General features: G+C 42.8%; 1 protein-coding gene across 1 annotated transcript in view; it reads left to right on the forward strand.

The window, feature by feature from the left end:
- The first annotated feature begins 5,857 nt into the window (after window positions 1–5,857).
- Window positions 5,858–14,129, forward strand: part of SYVN1 (synoviolin 1) — a 238,252-nt gene continuing 229,980 nt past the window's right edge. Inside the window, exon 1 of the mRNA XM_069208078.1 lies at window positions 5,858–6,305. The gene's annotated coding sequence lies outside the window, so the exon portion shown is untranslated. The remainder of the gene's footprint in view (window positions 6,306–14,129) is intronic.

A 14,129-nucleotide genomic window follows, 5' to 3' on the forward strand; every position in this document is an offset into this window, starting at 1 on the left:
TAGCCAGCGACATTTAGTTTTTATTTCTGTGATCTTGTTCGCTATTCTGGTAGAGGCTAGCATTATTATGCCCCCTGATGGGCGTCCTAACCCTTGCCGTATTGCTCCTCTGAAAAGCCTCATGAAACCATCTACTGGTTCGGGTTCGTCACACAGCCAAGTTTCCTGGAAGCACATTACATCATATTCTTCAAACTCTCTTTAAATAGCTCTTGTTTTAAATGTTTATTGTAACCTCCTAAGTTCCAGGATAAAATCAAATGGCTGTGCGCGGGGCTTAATTCCAAGTCCACATCACTCAATTCTCCCCTAATATACTTGTCACAGGGGTTTACAATGGACTCAAGATCATTCCTCCACTATGAGTCGTTATATTGTGGGGCTACGATTACACGTAAACTACCATTGTTTCCGTCAATGCACCTTCTGCGATTTTTATTATATAACAGATTACACAGCACTTGATTTGGGAATAATCCTGCATGGCACCTGAGGGCTCACCTATCTTGTGTCTCATCCTCTGTCACATTTCCCTGCACTAATCTTATACCCTCCTTCATTAGCTCCACCTCTGCTTGTAGTACTAATCGTCTAATGCAGTCAGAGTAAAAGAGTGCTTTGGTCACCTCTTCCCCCTCCGGGCTTAATATAACTCCTATTTGCTTTATATCATCTGACTCAATCTCACATAGGCTTGGGCTCAAGGCCATAACTTCTAAAAGGCGGTGAGTCTGAGGCTTGAGAGTTGTTCCTCATGGGTCGGGCTATTTCACTCTGGTTAGAATCAAACGTGTTGTTTCCCTCTGACACCTGTGACATGCTATGAGTCTTTTTGAAATATTTCTCAACAAACTCTCTAATTGAAACCCCCAGAGGGGTCCCTGAGGGTTTTGCGCCACTGTCACCATTGTCCCCATTGTCTCTAAGGGAGTCCTCCTGGTCCAACAACTGGGGTACATTTCCTCCTTTACCTTCTTCATGATTTCCATGCGATACCCCTGAGGGCTGGTGTGTCCCCAAAGTCTCCCTTGGTTTCGAGCTTATGTTTGGACCCTTTTTGATGCCACGTACTCGAGCTTTGGTTACTGGCATACTGTGCACTGTAAACTATATACTATATACTGTACTCCAGGTATATACCCAGTATTATACTAGGTCCTAGTAGTAGGTGGATTTCCACAATAGATTGCAACACTCCACACTGCAGGGACTTCACTGTAGGAGTTCCTTTACTTTTTAATCCGGCACCGGAGGGAGGCAAGCCGCATTTGCCTGGCCTGGTACCAGCCGTTTCCGCACTACCACCAGCGACTAACCACAAACTTCTACTGGCACTAGGTTCCTTTTACACTCCAAAGTTTTCTCAGGGCTCTCCAACTAAGGTTGAGGGCCTGTGCTCCTCACAAACTACTCACCCAAATCCACTGAGCAGCTAAAGCTGACTACACTGTCCAACGTACGCCACTGTACGCAATATAAACAATATTCATGTTTTTTCTACATATTCAAAAGGGGCTAAGAATAAACTATGGCTGTGGTCGCAATGACTGTTTACATTCTCACTAGGGCCTCCAGGCCCACTTGAATCCACTTGAGCCACTCGAGCCCACTTGAATTCAATCTGGCCAAAGACCAGAGACAGAAAAGTCTGAAGTTCGAAGTTCAAGGTTCAAGGTCAAGGCTATTAGCACAAGGTCCTGTGCTATTTGCTCTAAAATTAGAGCTGAGGTATAGGCTGGGGCTCTAGGAAGGGGGATGAGGGTTGACAGAATCAGCAGTCTCACCTAGGCTCACCCTCAATGCCTCGCTGCCTGCTTTGCCTCACCGCCTGCTTCTTGGCCTCACGACATCCTCTCCCTGGCTGCGGCAATGCCACACACCTCCTTACTGACGCAGCCACCGAGCGACCTCAGTTCGTTTCCCGCTCGCTTTCCTTCCTGGTGCTTCAGCGCGGGTGTGGGAGTCTGCGCCTCCTCCCTTGCAGCTCTGCTCCGCCGCGTATCAGTAAATCTCCGCCGCGCCTCAATACGGGAGGGCCGTGCAGCTATGACGGGGATTAAACACTTATAGCAGGATCAGTCTGGTCCAGGTGAGGTCCGTACCGCTGTGATTACCGGCCTCTGCCAGGCCCACAACTGGCTCCAGCTCCACAGCTCCACGGATCAGTTTCGGCTGCCACTTGCTGCCAGCCGCCACGCTTCGTTGATCCGCCAAGCTGAGTCCTGCTTCCGTTTCCGGGTGAACCTTCTCTGCGACATACCAAAGGTGGCAATGGAGCTTTGGTGACGTTCTGAAATGGAATAGCGCTTGTGTTCTGTGGAGGCCATTCTTGATTTGGTAGTTGATGTGTTGCTTTCTGTAAAATGTGATCCTTTCCTACTTTGGTGTATTATGTGTAAAGTCTCATGCTGGAGAGACCATTTTGTGACTCTGCTCCCAAAGATGAGCAGTCCAGAGTGAATTATATCAAGAGATTGAAATAAATAGTTTGGAAGACATTACATTTGAATGTCTAAGCCTGAAAAACGTTGTGTTTGAATGCGTAACATTTGAAAAAAAGTCTGAAATTTTTTAAATTGCAATCATGTGGTATTGCGTGTAAATGAGGCAGAGTAAAATAGTGGGAGCTCTTTCATCACCTAAAGGCAAAGGAAAAGTATTGAGCATCTGAAAGGTGCACGTTTTCTATCATTCAGCGATGAACAGTGAGGGTCTGGTTAGGGACACAAAATGACTCCAAATCATCAGGCACGTTGGGAGTTATAACCTTGGTTCATTTCAAATGAGCCAGTTGGATTAATGCACCTGACATCAATATTTGCCTGGTACAGCGAAAGCTGAGAACTGGAGCATGGTGTCATTGATGACATGAATGCATCTGTTGGCCCGTGTTTTGGGGTTGATGTGGAAGGTTTTCCACTACTGGTTTTCCTGAAATTTACAATTAGAACAGCTAAGATGGAGTGCCCTACATACAGCTGGATCAGAGAAAATCAAAGACGACATGGGTGTGTAAAGGCAACAGCACTTCCAGGTCAGTATTAAAACTTAACAGAATAAAGCACCTTCCACAATGACTAGAGTTCCACATGTAAAGAAAGACTTTTGTATACTGAAGAGTTCTGAGAACCTCACTACTGAATGGAAAATGATGAACAGAGAGTTCCGAACAGCAGTCTACTAATCCAGTTCTTCTTAGTATAGATAGGGCACCAGATCCTTTCAAAGACATATTTTGCAGCACTTAAATATGTTGACTTCCATGAAAGGTTGAATAATGTGCATCTTGGTTGTTGAATAATAACAGTAATTTATATTTTATAGGGTGCTGCATACAGCATTTGTACCCGGTGTTATTACCTAACAGAATGGAAAACACTCAACTGACCTCTTATGGATGGAATGCTGAGTTTGCCGTAACAGGAATTCAACTTGTAGGTGGTACTCTAATTTTTGCTCTTGGATTGAAAAGAATTGGTTTACGTGGGAACATTGTTGGTGCCATGCTTGAGGACTAGATAGGCCTTCCTGTTTCGTTTCAGAATTATTGTAGCTGCTTTTGAGCACAGATTAAAATGGAGAGGAAGAGATGCAGTCTTATACACTGATTTATATAATTGTGTTGTTTGGTTGGTAGTGTGTGGTCCACTTTGAAAAACATATTGTTATTCATGAAAAAAGGATGGGTCTCCTGTTGTGTTAGAGCAAACCAATAGCTGCTTTTGAGCTTGGAGGGAAGCAAAGCAAAGGTAATTTGGTTCAATTGTGGTGCCAGGGATTAGTGGGATTCCATGACCACTGCTAGGTTATTTATTGCTTGTCATGAGTGGTGGTCCACGTTCCTGGTGTCAGGTAGTGGTAGAGTGGTAATTCTACCAGTTCCCTCCCTTGGGGATCTTGGTTTTTGACGCATTAATTTTCAGGTAATTGACCAACATTCACAGGAGGCAGTGGTCTGTGCCGGGGAAGTAAGGCCTGTCAGGTTCTTTTTTTAGCCTATGGGTGATCTGGGTGTCATGTGCCATTGTTGTAACAAGTTAGACTGAAATGGGCTTAAAAGGTAGGGGAACTGAGGGGCATAGCTGTGACAGCCAACATGACGGACAAGTTTTAATCAAGGTCTGCCAAGATTCCCCGTAAATCTGACATGATCCGTCTGCATCAGCCTTTCTCTGGGCGAACCATGCCCAGGCTATACCCCACCTAATGCGGAGAGGCGGAAACGCTGCTCTGTGTGCCGGGAGGATCTGTGCCTGATGGCACCGGTGGAGGGCCTGCCCAGACGAGCCGTGCCGGAGGAACGCCGGGCCAGAGGAAGCTGAGAGGTCCGTGGCAAACGGAGAGGTGTGGGGGTGAGCGACCATGCCAAGAATGGCTCCCAGTGCTGGCCTTTACCCAGGGAGGTGACGAGCTGACGGCGGCCCAGCGTGCACCAGGCTAGGGAGCCAGTGAGTCGGGTCGGCCGCAGGAACACGTGGGCTATGGAGGCTGCCAGAGACAAATGAGACCAGGTGACTGGCAGGTGAGTCAAAATGTAGCAATGGCCCACAGCGCCTTTACAGAGAGGGGGTGGAGTTGTGGGCCATGGAACCATAAAAGATATTGTCACGAAGAGGGGATGTGGGACACACAGCCTCTCTCTGTAGGACTGATTTCCATACCGGCCACTCCTGCAGAGGGTGACGCGGGCCAGCAACTCCTTTGCTTCAAGACTGTTAATTTCAAGACACTGCACTATAGCCAAGGACAAAGAACCAAAGCACCCCACGCAGGGCAAAATAGACAAATATGCGACTGTCTCTGCCTCATCATCAAAACCATTGGGCCCTATCATGGCGGACAATGTGGCGTTGCAGCAGGCAATATAGGCCTCTAGGGAGGCATTAGAGGGCAGAATAGGAGAGGTGAGAACAGAGTTGTCTCTGATGATGGGGTGGTGGAGGTGGCATTTTATTGGAATTAGCATGGGAGATTTAAATTAGGATTTTAAATGGCAACATTTTTAATTTTTGGCGCAGCTAGAGAAAGACAGTAAACGGAAGTGCTTTGGTTATATGCAGGGCCACTGGAATTGTATGGCGGTAAAAGTCAAATTTATGAGGCAGGGTGACCAATTTATGTGGCAAGAAAAGTCCAGTTATGAATTTACGATGCCAATAGCTGTAACTCAAGCAAATGCGAGACCTATTGAATTACAAATGCTCGTTTGATTTACCATTAGGGTATATGGAGGTGCACAGCAGACATGGGAATATTAGTTCTCACCATCTAAGTTCACTTTTTTTGTTTACATTTGCTTTTCATGTGGACTGTTAAGTGTTATCATGTAACTGCACCTTTTTGCAATTATTTAATACACTGATGCTTGCTGCTCGCAGTGAAATGACGCATGAAGGTCGGCAGGAAGGAAAAGGATTGGTTTGAAACGTTTACAGATCTGCTACTGAAACCCAGAAATCGGTTAAAAATCACGGCTTACCCGCTTAAATAGTGTGCTCTTGAGCTACATGGCTAAAAAACCATTAACATTAACAAAAGCAATAGCTCTCGCATGGCTGAGACATATCGGCTTTGCCAATGCCTGTTCAGTTTATGTCCATGACAGCTCGTGTATGAACCGTGACGCACGCGCTTGTTTACCTTGTCCCTGAACGGCGTGGCGCCTGCATTCCTCATTGGTCCGCGTCCTCTCTGTATCAAGTCTCTAATTGGGTAATGCCTTGAGCAAGCAATACGTCGATATCCAATAGGTTTCGGCCACGGGCTCCGTCCAATAAACTCCAATTTTAGGGGGCATGGGAAAAAAACATACCCTTCTTTGCTGTATATTTGGCACATCCCAAACATTGGTGCAACCAGTGGGCGGTAGCTATAATCGCTTTTAACATGAGTCTGCCTGGGACCCCATAAGGGACAGTGAATATAATCTAAAACGTAAAAGGCAAGAGCCTTTAAATGCCCACGTCTCCTGGATTAACAGTCGGCGTTTCCTCTGAGTTGGGTCAGCCTGACAAGCACTACGGCCTCTACCATTCTCACGCGAGGAGGGGTGGCGGGAGTGATTCACCCCAGGGGACAGGCTTCTTCGTACGGCGCGCGCACGCCTGTGGCATGCAACATATAAGCTTGGAACGTAAATTTCCGAAGTCGAAGTGTGAAAAATACGAAACTCTTTACTGACGAATTGTTAAATTTGGTCCAGCCCAAGCGGAAGTGAGGTGTCCCCTTTGCGGATGTACTTCCGGTAGCGCAGTTGGTGAATTGTACAGAGTAGGGAAGGAGTTGAGGCGTCTGGTGGGACCTAGGTAAGTGGAGTCAAGTAGAAAAGGGTCAATTAATAGGCGGTCATAATAGTCAAGACTTGGAAAGAGCACTGTGGTGCCCGTAAACTCGCAGTGCAGCGCGTGTCGAAGAATGCCATGTATCACAGGCTTAAGCGAGTTGTAACACAGCTGTTTGTTGTATGGTACTAGGAGAGGGTGTGTCGCAGGACCTGTGAGTTTGCCACTCGTTCGTTTTTGACAGAAATTACTGTATTTGTTTTCCTTATTAAAATCGAACCTAGTACGTAACGAGGGATTCGAGGAAGCACAACAAAAGTAGCTTTTACTTCAAATCTTGCTGGCAGATTCTACAAGTAACTCACCTGACAGGAAATCAGTAGTGTGTTTGTTGCCTGTTGAATTCCGGTTAGATGCTAAGAGTCAGCTGGGCTAACTGGGTACTCTGCCACACCTAAAAGGATTTCTAAAGAAAATGTGCGTGATGCCACCAGGAGAGACAGCAGCAGTTAATAGCTTCAAGATTCATTACATGTTGCCTTCTGTGTAGACAAGGGAAAAAATATGCGTATTAGCCGCAGAGTAAGATGCCTTTTCTTTCAGTTAAATGTATGCAAGGGTTTATGTTTTATTTAAATTAATGGCCATTTTACAATGCAAAATGTCGATTGAAATATTTTTGGTTCCTGACAGTTGTATAAAAAATGTAATGTCACTTATTTTATCAGTTGTTGGAGAGTTAATTTTTGAGTTACAGCTTCAGGGGCTCAAATATATTCTTACTTTTTACATGTAGATTTTTTTAATTATCACACCATTGAATAGCAGGGTTGAACATTTTGACCTACAGTGAAAAAAACTGGAGTCACTGTGCTGTCCTTTAGATTCGGACGTGATCTGGTGGTTACAAAGCGTTGATTTGGGCATGTTAACCTTGGAAAGTTTTTGATGATAAACTTAAACAACAGTTCACTCATAGATCTGTGTTGCTAGTCCATTTGCCACAGAAATGTATTGCCAGTTCTGTACCATAAGTTTCTAAATAAACATGTATTTCTGGCGCGGGTACCTTAATTCTAAGCCAGGGTGCAGGTGCCAGGACATCCATAAAGAAGTTTCAGTCTTTGTAAGGCAAACTGACATTCAGAGCATCTAAATTAAATTAATTTACATTGCGCTAATTCTAAGAATCTGAAATTAATCCAAACCGCTCGTTCTTCAAGGGGACATACCTAATCTGAACCATCTTGCAGCCTATAGACTTGCCCAGCAGATATAGCTGGTAAGGCAGCTTAGTAGTTAATACTTCTGCTCAGGTAAGGTTGCATGTTCAAATCTTAATGTTGCCAACTTAACCTTTTTTCTAGAGTGAATACAAAAACACTGTAAATTGGTTAATGATAAATACTGAATACATTTTACTAGTTTTCAAGACTATAGTAATACCCGGTTTGTAAAAACTAGTTTATGTGTGTACCTGCAAGTAATTGGTTCAGGGAGAGGCATGCTGATTTCACTTTGGCTTGACTTAAACTCTGATTTGCTTTAAGTAAAGTGGCAACCCTGGAACCTTGATTATCCATACAAATAGCACATGCATTCCTGCTGTAAAATGTAAATCCTGCTGCTTGTAGTGTAAGTGTAAAGTAAACGGTAGCCTCATATTGTGTAGATTGGAGTTGGAAGCATATTTCTGCATTTTCTAATCTTTAACTAGCATATCTTTGTATAAAGCGCCAATAGGGGCAACATTAGACCTATTTCTCAGGAATGCGTGTTTGGCAGTCTGTCGTGCATCAGGCAGAGCAGACACAGATTCAGACCTTCCAACCTTGAAAATTTTATAAACCATGCAATACACTTTCGAATTTGCAGAATGTTGTGGGATGTGTTGAAGAAACCATAGCCACTGAACACAAACCACCAAGAAGGGCTAAGGAGTTGATCGGAAAAAGATATCTCTAAGTAAAGTTATTAATATATCGAGTCATATTGATCATTTTACAGCAATGCATTTCAGATAAATTGGATAGATGCAGTTCTGAAATAGCTTTTAACAATGCATTACGTCACCGTGCCAACCTCTCTTCATACAGTGCATCACAAAACTCGTCAGCTCAGGCATGCATTAATAACCTTATGAAAGAGCAATAAGTTCACCCAGCCACCTTACCTTACCACTGGCTAACCTCTTGTTTTCACACGCAGTGATGATTCTCTAAATAGCCGTCTATCCCATTCCCAGCACATCTTGATTAGATCAAACCCCGCTATGCCTTTTGTCAAGTCTCTGGCCTTAATGGGTAACCAGGACGACCCTCTTGAACATCAGAATAATTATTCAATATGTTGAACCAAAGCTCCTCCTTTGATCTGTTCCTCCATGATATCGCTGAACTGTTTTAGACTGTTGGCCACAAACCAATCATATTTGATTGTGAGGTGGAGGTGGAATCAGAGTAGTGTCCCTAGTTTGGAGCTTTCTTACCTAAACAATGAAAAGCAGTATGTTAAATTAGATTTTTTTTCCCAAGCTCCCGGAAAGCAGCTGCAGAGTTTCTAGTGGGTCTGCGGTGTCAGTGTTCCATTTTTTTGTCTGTGTTTCCCCTTGTTTCTTACTATGTAGTTATAAACTGTGCTCACATATGTACGTTGTTTCAAAGATTTATATCTTGCAATCTGATGGTGCAGAGGCTCCTCTGTAAGTCCTAGATTGCTTTGCTTAGGTCAGACAAAAAGGGAACGAAGGTTGTTGTGACCCCATAGCTCAAAGATGGTTCTGCTTTTACATTTGGGATGTTGCACTTCGATCCTGTTTGTGTGCATGCCCTTGACACCCTGTTAAATAGTTCACAACTGGGGAGTCACCTGCTGCATGCTTTAAAGGAAACTGCAATAATGAAATCAAGTTCAACTTCACCAAAAGTCCCAAAGGTTCCAGGACTGTGCAGACATATGATGGCAGTCGCTGTGTGTAGTCTGTTTCTTGTTTTGGACTAGGCGTGTCCTTAGAACTGGAGATGCATTTATGCACCAGACTCGTGGAATTGTGCTGAACCATAGTGGAAGGGACCATTTATCTCATGTACATCTATGCATGCTTTCTCTGTGACATTGTACAGGTGTAGCCAAGAGACGTTACAAAACATAAAAGTACAGGATTAGCTTTCTCGTCTTTAGTGTATCTGAGGAGCACCACATTCATCACAGTGCACACGGAATCTTCGTTAAGTCATAAACTTTATTGCTCAGAATCAATACATAGCGATACTATTGCCAGTTCAAATATTCCAAACTTATCCTGCACATTTGTGTACAATAATGTTCTCGTTCAGATGCTAACCCTTTTTTTGTTATTTCTGTTTTTATTGCATTTATTAGTATTAATAGGTGAAAATATTTGTATTATTAAGGCCAGTTACCGTTTAGTCAGAACTTTGTACTGTTTGCCACCTGAAACTTAACATTTGTCCCGCATTGTGTATTTGTCTCCTGAGGCTGTGTTAATGTTAGAGTTGTAACCATAGAGTACTCTTGCCCCCTATCCCATCTCCTCTCATCACCACAGGTGGGTTCTCAGACATGCCAAATACTGTCGGTTTTCCCAAGCCCTCACCTCAGTTTCCCAGAATCTAATGTAGAATTAGAGCCTTGGCACTCTGTAGGGAAAATTGGGTGTTTACTGTAGTATCTGATTTCAGAAAAATAGGACAGGAGCAATATGACCTGACGGGAGCTGAGCCACTATCAGTTTCCAAATGTTGCCACCCACTTTTGAGACAATTTTTTTTTTTAACCCTGTTAAGGTAAATATAGATCGTAAATCATGACTGTTCAGTCTTTGAAGCGTGAAACACGTAGGCACGTGTATGTGAATTAATGCACCTGCTGTAGCAATCTGCGGCCTGCATATCAGAGGTTTTATCTTAGCTGGCAGACTGATCCTTCCAAGGTGGCTGAAAGCTGTACCAAGTAATTGGTCGCAAGTAAATCGGGCCCTGTGGGTGAATGTATTACAGGTATGCTGCCGACACCCAGTGTAAACTGCAGATTTGAATTTCTGAACATCTGTTACAGCCTTTTACTTGCTCAGTTCGATACAGCGAGTATCTTTGTCAGGTGTGTGGAATTTGATAAAATATCTACTTGTCCATGGGATAGGTTGCTTCATAAATCTACTTGTCCAGTAAATTAATCTATTTGTCCCTATGGTGCCATGTAGTGCATTGACACATTATGGCAGCAGTCTCATATTATATCTCTGATACTAGCCTCTCTGATTATTCCAGGGCTTGTACTACAGTAGGTCATGAATACTAGCAATTTCTTTATTTTGCCACCTTTCCACAAATCTACATACCGGGTACAGGAGGTAGCGGTAAGCAATAGTTTCAAGGTTGAAATGCCTTTTCTAGCTTGTGAAAACCTATTAACCTGCATGTTTTTAAGGTGGCGTTTCTCAACATTTTGACTCTTGCGGACCTCCACTTTATCATTATTGGAACCCGAGGACCACCTTTGAATCATTATTGGAATCCAGGGACTCCCCACTGAGTCATTACTAGAAGCCGGGGACCCCTGCCTAAACAATGTCCATGATATGAACCACAAACCGATACACATAAAATACAGAAACAAGCATTCCATCAAACACTTAAACAAATGAAAGAACATTTTAAAATTTGCAAACAAATATTTTAAAAAATATAAAATTTTAATTTAATATGATGGTTGGAGATTTTCTAAAGTCAATTGAATCCACAAATCGCCCATACTATATTCTGTCTGATGCGCCTGCACTGCTTTCACAAATCAATTTAAGGATACTAATTTAACCTTTAGCCTCCAGTTTCAAATTCATTGACATTTACAGTACCTTTTTAAAAAAATTCAGTTGTACATTTACCTCTTTATATAAACTTTACTAACCTGTTAATATTATTTAATTTTCTAAGCAGTCACAGACCCCCTGAGGAGATTTCAAGAACTCTTAGGTGTCCCCGGACTACAGGGTGGGAACCCCTGTTTTAAGGGGTTTCAGCAGCTCTTCTCTAATCATTTTAATCATTTCCCATACTGAGAAAGGTTGTAAATGTACTCCTGACAAAGGTCAGAAGTAAAACTTCTTCCAGGGTTTGGAAACAAGTGGTTAAAGGGAAAGTGAACTTGTAAACGCTCAACAGATTTTTGCATGAGGAAATCTACTCCTGCATATTTTCTAGTGCTAAAATACAGTTCACAGATATTTCCTAGGACTACAAATTCCTGGTCTACTTCTGTAAATTCTTGTGAATTTATGAAATACACAAATCTGCACTAATGCAAAGGCACATACCATGAGTGCTGTTTTATGACTTTCTTTAAGAATTGGGCTCTTATTAGGTCTGGTGTTAACCAAGACCGTTTGTTTTATTAAAATTCTGTCCATCTGTTGACTGGTTTCATTGTGACTGATTCTACCGCAGAACGCGGTCCTACTCAGCACCAGGATACTCTCACACGTGAAAAGATCTGTGCTCTACAAATCCATGTTACATTACAGTGATCGCAATCTGCTCTTTCACAAGGAGCATATCGGATCCCAAAGTATTTTTGTTAAGTGCCAGGAACTACTGTGGGCGTGTTCTTTTTTTAAACCAAAAAACATTTTTGCGAATGTTTTTTACAGTGGTGAGGGCCCAGCAGCTCCCACAACAATACAGTTTTACAAAAGCCATGTCAACACAAGATACGCATTGACTAAACCAAAAGACTGACCACCAATTTCAGACCTATTGGCTTTGCCAATGCTTGTTTATATTCATGTTTCCCTTAATATTTTTGTAACTAGTTATACTGACTTTCTTTTCAGATTATTATTTTTTTTTTTTTTAAATACTAGCATGCATGAACACGTTTTACTAAATGATGCCTCAATGAAATGGTACCTGAAATTTCACAGTAGTTTAGCAAAACATTTTGTTCGTAGTTGCATTTTTTGTAAACATTTTATTTTGAAAGCAAAAAATCATCAATCTTGCATCCAAACTTCTGCAAATATTTTCATTTAAACCCTTCGCTGCTAGGCCTTTTCCCCTGCTGTGCCGAGCCTTTTTTTGGCTATTTGGGGCAGTTCTCGCTTAGGCCCTCATAACATTTTGTTCACATAAGCTACCCACGCCAAATTTGCGTCCTTTTTTTCCAACATCCTAGGGATTCTAGAGGTACCCAGACTTTGTGGTTTCCCCTGACGGAGACCAGGAAATTAGCCAAAATACAGCAAAAAAATTGTTTAAAAAAAAAATAATGGGAACAAAGGGCTGCAGAAGAAGGCTCGTGGTTTTTCCCCTGAAAATGGCACCAACAAAGGGTTTGCGGTGGTAAAATCCCCATTTTCCCAGCTTTCAGGAACAGGCAGACTTGAATTAGAAAACCCCATTTTTCAACACAATTTTGACATTTTACTGGGACATACCCCATTTTTACTAAAAAAAAATTGTGTGTGCTTTCAGCCTCCTTCCAGTTAGTGACAGAAATGGGTGAGAAACCAGTGCTGGATGCCAGAAAGCTAAACATTTCTGAAAAGACGACAAAATTCTGAATTCAGCAAGGGCATTTGTGTAGATCCTACAAGTGTTTCCTACAGAAAATAACAACTGAAATAAAAGAATATTGAAATTGAGGTGAAAAAAGCAGCCATTTTTCTCCACAGTTTACAGTAACTTTTTCCTGCGATGTCAGATTTTTTAAAGCAATATACCGTTACGTCAGCTGGACTCTTCTGGTTGCGGGGATATATAGGGCTTGTAGGTTCATTAAGAACCCTAAGCACCCACAGCCAATAAATGAGCTGCACCTTGCAATGGGTTTTCATTCTATGCCGGGTATACAGCAATTCATTTGCTGAAATATAAAATATGAAAAATAGATGTCAAGAAAACCTTTGTATTTCCAAAATGGTCACAAGATAAGGTGTTGAGAAGCAGAGGTTATTTGCACATCTCTGAATTCCGGGGTGCCCATACTAGCATGTGAATTACAGGGCATTTCTCAAATAGACGTCTTTTTTACACACTATCTTACATGTGAAGGAAATAATGAAGAGAAAGACAAGGGGCAATAACACTTGTTTTGCTATTCTGTGTTCCCCCATGTCTGCTGATAAAAATGGTACCTCACTTGCGTGGGTAGACCTAGCGCCCGCGACAGGAACTGCCCCAAAACACAACATGGACACATCGCATTTTCACAAAGAAAACAGAGCTGTTTTTTGCAAAGTGGCTAGCTGTGGATTTTGGCCTCTAGCTCAGCCGGCACCTAGGGAAACCTAGCAAACCTGCACAGTTTTGAAAACTAGACTCCTGGGGGAATCCAAGATGGGGGGACTTGTGGGGCTCTGACCAGATTCTGTTACCCAGAATCCTTTGCAAACCTCACAGTTTGGCCAAAAAAACACTTTTTCCACTCATTTCGGTGACAGAAAGTTCTGGAATCGGAGAGGAGCCACACATTTCCTTCCACCCAGCGTTCCCCCAAGTCTCCCGATAATAATGGTACCTCACTTTTGTTGGTGGCCTAGTGCGCGGGAAAGGAAATGCCCCAAAACACTATATAGACACAACAAAATGATCAAATACAAATCTACCTGTTTTTGCGGGGAGCACCTGCGTTTTTGGTCCTGGGCTAAGCAGCCTTCTAGGGAAACATACCAAACCCAGACATTTCTGAAAACTAGACACCCGAGGGAGTCCAGTGAGGTGTGACTTGCGTGGATCCCCCAATGTTTTCTTTGCCAGAATCCTCATCAAACCTCAAAATTAGCTAAAAATTCACATTTTTCCCACATTTCTGTGTGGGATCACCGCACTG

The sequence above is a fragment of the Pleurodeles waltl genome, chromosome 9, assembly GCF_031143425.1.
Source record: "Pleurodeles waltl isolate 20211129_DDA chromosome 9, aPleWal1.hap1.20221129, whole genome shotgun sequence".
Classification (NCBI taxonomy): domain Eukaryota; kingdom Metazoa; phylum Chordata; class Amphibia; order Caudata; family Salamandridae; genus Pleurodeles; species Pleurodeles waltl.